This window comes from Carex rostrata, chromosome 6 (assembly GCF_964058835.1).
Source record: "Carex rostrata chromosome 6, lpCarRost1.2, whole genome shotgun sequence".
Taxonomy (NCBI): domain Eukaryota; kingdom Viridiplantae; phylum Streptophyta; class Magnoliopsida; order Poales; family Cyperaceae; genus Carex; species Carex rostrata.
Window position 1 is genome coordinate 5,404,557 of NC_135923.1, and position 6,000 is coordinate 5,410,556.

The window sequence follows — 6,000 nt, forward strand, 5'->3', positions numbered from 1 at the left end:
GCAGATTTATAAATTTGTATATTTTTTTTTCTTGTTATATCTTAAATTTTCATAACACATCTTATCAATTATGGCTAAAACAAAATAATATTTATATGACTAATTACTGAGGAATACTCTTAATTCAATTGTAATTAAGCAAATCAACTACTATAAATTAACTTTACAGCTAAATTCATACATACAAATATATAAAAATCCTAAATTCATACAAATATATTCACAGAATAAATTCATGCATACCAAACCAAACAAATTCATACAAATTAACTTAATTGCTTATAATTAATTCACACATATTCCATACAAAATTACCAATCAACTTAAACACAGTCCAAAGTGCAATTGTCATAACACTGACTATAACATCCATAGACCCCATATATCCCCAATCTGAAGTGAACGGATCCGATTAAACTATTAAACTGTGTATATTAAATAGCTTGTTAACGACTGAGCTGGCTCGTGCCGAGCTAGGCCAAACTCAAACTCATTAATTCTGGCTCGAGTATATATGTAGTAAACGAGCTAATTTTAACTCAATCCACTAACAAACAAGCTGTTACCGATCGAGTCACGGGCGAATACCAAGCGAGCCACAAGCTTTTTTGCCAGTCCTAACTAGAATGGTGAATTCAAACGTTTTGTCTTATTTGAATAGACTGTTCCTCTTTTTGTCCGGATCTTAATCTCCTGCTTCTTTCTTAAGGCACCTCCTCCTTCCTTTAGCTATCTTAATCCTTTATCGCTTTCTTTAACTTACCAAACAGCTCATTCTTAGCATGGATTAATATTTAATCCATCATGTGTTGTCGAACAGCTCTCTTAGAATTTTAAAATTTGAGTATACGTTTGGATAACAAAGGAATAGCGCTAACCCAGGAATAGCTGCTATTCCTGGTGAGCTATTCTCAACACAGCACGTTTGGATAAAAAAAATGCTATTATCAACAAAGGAATAGCTCGGGTTAGCTGCTATTTCGCTATTCCTATGAAATGTTGGGTTAGCAGCTATTCCGAACCTAGAAATAACTGCTATTCCGAGCTATTCCTTGATTCATCCAAATGCACCCAGAAATAAACAATAGCTATTATTGATTTGACTATTCTAGCTATTGATGGTTGTTCTAATGATTGATGTAGAAGATATACTTTTAGCTCAAGTTCAGTAGTTTTAGTTAATCTTTAGGTAGTTTCATCTTCATCTCAATACCGGCATGTTTGGTTCTTTGTAAGAACATGCTATGGTTTCTGTTAATGGTATCCTTGAGTATATTCACTTGTATCAAAACTTAAAATAATATTGTGTCAATATCATAGCAACTCTAGATATATATTGCTGTTGGGTACGTACGAATATTCCTTGATTACTTATTCCCCAAAGACCACGGTGCCCCTGGTTTATGGCTTCGTGCTTTTCTTTTGTAAACTTTAATTAAAACGAATCTGTGGTCTTACGTAAGAATTCACGTTTTCAAAACAGTGAATTGGTTTCTGTATAAAATTTAACACCTGGCGCCTTTGTTTTCAATATAATATTTTTTTCGACGCCTGAGAGAAAGTTTCAACAAAATATATATATTTTATTCAAAGTTTCAACAAAATAATTCGTTTAAATTAATAAAGCAGCTATTACCAACTACCGAGGCAGAAAATTAAATATGATATATAATTTTTAAACCTCAACTTACAAATTTATACCAGATAGTGTTTTTTTTTAAATATTATATTATTAGGACGTGATAATAGTCCCTCAATCAATCAACCAACCAATAGTTTTTCATTAGAGTAAAAAAAAACTTTGACGGTTAATTAGATAATTTACGACGCCTACCGTATTAAAAAAAAGTAAGTATCGATCGGATTAAAAAGTAATCCACACCTACCGTATAAGTTTTAGTAGCGTTTTAGCCAAATTTTAATATATTTGACGTCTACCGTATTTAAAAACGTAGCACCGATTTTTTTTTAAGACTTTATACTAAGTTTTAATAGTTCTTCTCGTAAGTCTTAATAGTGTTTTTAGAAAATCTTAATAGAGGTTTTAGACAGATTTAACAGTGGATTTTCCATATCTTAATTTGTTTTCGATAGGTCATAATATTGCTTTTAAAAATCGTTAATAGGTCTTTCCAAAAATCTTAACAGTGCACTAAAACACATATCTTAATAGTATTTTTTTTCTCTTTCTCTTCATAAACAACTCTTATTCTATCTTAATCGTCAAGCACAAAGAGGTTGGAGGTGGAGATAATTGGCTTAGCGGTCGGAAAGGCACTTGTGATAGAATCTAAGAAGAGAAGGAGGAACAGAAGACCAGCGAGGTGGTGGTCGCAAGGTGTGATTGAGATTGTTTACGAGAGATTCTCTAAGCGGCATCGCGGTTGAGAAGAGATTTGGTGGAGTGTGAGAGACGAGAGGGGTGAGGAGAGAGAGAGACGACTTTTCTTTCTGAGAGGAGATCTGTCAGAGTGGGAGAGAATCGACTTTTTTTTTTTCAAATTCTTAAATCTTTAAAAATAGAGATCGGAGTGGGAGAGGAGATTGGAGAACAGAAAGTTGAAAATAATGATATTTTTTTATATTATAAGAGGAAACATATTGGTTTGGCAAATTTGTTAAAAAAATAATAATTTAAATAAAAAGATATATAAACACATTCTTACAAAAATCAAATTACATAAGATAATATTATTTTTATTGTCAACGAGTATGATACGAGTCGGGTGGAGACATTTTCATATCCGTACCTGTCATGATAACGAAAAAAAATCTTTACTCTTACTCATATTTTCAAATACGGTATGGATTGGATAAATGAATAAAAAAGTGTCATTGGCATCTTCATTTGTGTTTTCGATATAATATTTTTCAAAACAAGAAAATAAGAATAAATAATAATAATAATAATAATAATAATGATGAATACAACTAATTTGTATTATGTAAATTTAATAAAATACAAATCTTTATTGTATCATGTATCATCTTCATACAAATATATATTTATATATATAATTTTATTTTTAAAAATTATTTTATACGATAAAGATAGCAAGATAATGAAAAAAAAAATGTTAACCTTATTTGTATCTGATAAATTAACGAAAACAAATTTTATTCTTACCATCTGTATTTTCGGATACGACACAAGTAGAATAAACGGATAAAATGGTGCTATTGACACCCCTACTAAGTTATCTTCACGTGCTGAGGACTGAGGAACAGTTTTCTGTCTAGAAAGAGTTTATCCTTCGTTTTGAATGATTTACAGGAGCACTGAATAGTAAAACAGTACATAGTTTTAAGAAAGAAAAAAAGTTTTGCCCCAATATACAGCTGGAAGTTTCAAGCTCTCTTCCATTCAAACTTCAAAGTGCCAGTTGGCCCTATCAAACCTTTACAGCCCTTTTAGTGCTTTACAGAAAAACAATATTCGATTTGATTCCAAGATGGGTACGATGCACGCACGAAATTCTACTTTATACTACTAAAATTTACACACATCAGCAGCTAATCCACCGCCAGCAGATAATGATCAATTATATCCAATGTTAAACGTCCACGCAATTGAATGTAAAAGAGAGTAGATAATCGCCGTGGTTTTACCATTACACATAAAAAAGGTTCCTTTCTCTGAAATTTCATTTTGTACGAAGTTGGTGGACACAAACAACGCAACATGTCTAATTTTCTTAATTCCTAAAATACCCCCATACGAAATCACTTTATAGATTCGTTCAGATATTCTCTCGTCTCTTCTTTCTCCTCTCTTCAAATTAAAAGGTCTTCAGATCTTCTTCCCCAAGCTCACCGATTCTTCTCCTCTCCCTTCAAATCTCCTCTTTCTGGTAATACGCTCTCCATCTGTTTACTCTGTTTTTCGCAATTGATTTTTCTTTTGTCAAAACCGGGCAAAATAGATCTAGTTTGCAACCAAAAATCCCAAATTTTCTGATTCTTAGAAGACACATGAGCCAAAACCCCCAAAATTTTTAACCTTTTCTTGTTAATCTCTTCACCTCATGTATTAACCCTGAATTAAAAAATAATCTGAGCTCTTATGAAAATATCCTCATTACGCCGCTTCATCTTCCTCCATTCCTTCTCCGTAGCCTTCCTTTACTGGTTCTATGCTGTCTCATGAATCATATCTTCTTTTGCTAGCTTAGTAATATTCAAATAAGTCCCAATTTTGTGCCAATATTTTAGTTTTTATCAAAATTTTACTTCTGCGAAGTTCGAATTAGAATCCAATAAGCCCAACTTTAAAACAAAAAAAGAAAAAAAAAAACATTATGTCTCGGTCTCCTCCAATTCGCCGCGACTCGAGCCCTGAGCAAGACTCCTTGGGCTCGGATGAGAGAAAAAGGAAGAGGATGCAATCAAACCGTGACTCTGCCAGGCGGTCCCGCCAGAAGAAACAGCTTCATCTAGACACCCTTATCTCAGAAGCGGCCTCCCTTAAGGCAGATAATGCAGAAATGGAGGCAAGGATGAACCTCACCATGCAGCAGTACCTAATGGTGGAGAAGGAGAATCAGGTCTTGAGGGCCTGTCATGCTGAGCTCACGGAGAGGTTGCGTTCCCTGAACTCTATTTTAAGCATTTATGAAGAGTTTATGGGTGTCTCCATGGATATACCCGATATGCCAGATTCTCAGCCTGTCCCTGTCATGAAGCCATGGCAGCTACCAGTTCTTGATCCAATTATGACAGGTTCCATGCCTGAACTCGATTACCTGGTAACCGCCGACCCGCTTTTCAATCCATGGCAAGTCCCAGCAGCCCCGCCTATCATGGCTGCCTCCAACCTGGTCCGATTCTGAATTAAGCTACATCCTCTGGAATAGCCTTTGAATTGCAGTTTGTATTGTTCCAAGCAAATAACTGTGTGCAATTATGTAGAGAAGATGTTGTGTAATATGTACCTGTGTGCTTTAATGTGTTTTGTTTTTGGATAATTAGGGTTTGTCAGGTCAGTTCATGATGTATGGGTCTCTTCTGGTAGAAACAGTAGCAGAAATTTATTCACCTTAATCTATTAGCACCAATTTTCTTCATTCCCAATATGCAAAATGGGGGTGGTACAATTTGCTTCTGGGGATGTTTTGAGAGTTGTTGCTTGATGTTTCAAAGTCCTGTGTGCTGTTTTATTTTAATTTGTGATTCTTGTAATAGACATATTACATTATTAAGGGGTTTCTATTGTAATTGCAATCTTGTGTTATTTATTCCTTGAGAATTTTCATTAGAATGCTCTCTCTCTCTCACACACACACACATACTCATATATGTAGGTGTTAATCTCAATTATTTTATCCGGAGAAATTGAATATTCAATCTGAACTAAAAAATTGAAATGGAATATTCCAAATTTGGTGGTAGTCATTCTGTAATTATGTTGGTCATGTTTGATTGTGGATTAAAGTTAATAAGAATTAAATTGTGTACTTCAATTGTTCATATTTTATATCTCTTTTGGTGGTTTGAGTCCTGATTTAAATTAATCTGTATGGAGCAAGATGTTACAAAATGAACTTGTTTGTAATAGTAGGTCCTATAGTCAGAGTGAATGTAGAGTTAATCCATCTAGAGGTAGATTAATATATTCCGGATTAACTCATTTATTACTTTATCCTATTTCTATTTTATTTTTCATTTGACAGCTTAAGTGTAAAGTAAGAAATAACTCCACCTCTTACTCCACAATCAAACATTATCATAACATTAAGTCCTGCAATGTGGTCTTAGTTGTTTTTTAATTATAAGTTTTTTAATTTTACGGATAGAATTAGGGGTAAAAACGTTATGGATAATATCTGACCCGTATTCGAAAAATCAGATGTGAACATTCAATATTTGAGTATTTGTGTGAATATGAATTATGATATAGTTTTATGTTTCAATTATTCGTATCCGAATAATAGATATATATCATATATTTGATTATATATTATTCACCACTATAATTAGACAAATATTATGAATTTTAGTATT

At 33.2% G+C, this 6,000-nt stretch overlaps 1 pseudogene across 1 annotated transcript; it reads left to right on the forward strand.

The window, feature by feature from the left end:
* The first annotated feature begins 3,749 nt into the window (after positions 1–3,749).
* On the forward strand, positions 3,750–5,248 carry LOC144555763 (bZIP transcription factor 53 pseudogene; annotated as a pseudogene). The gene has a single exon (XR_013512105.1). The product of XR_013512105.1 is annotated as a bZIP transcription factor 53 pseudogene (transcript).
* The last annotated feature ends 752 nt before the right edge of the window (positions 5,249–6,000 follow it).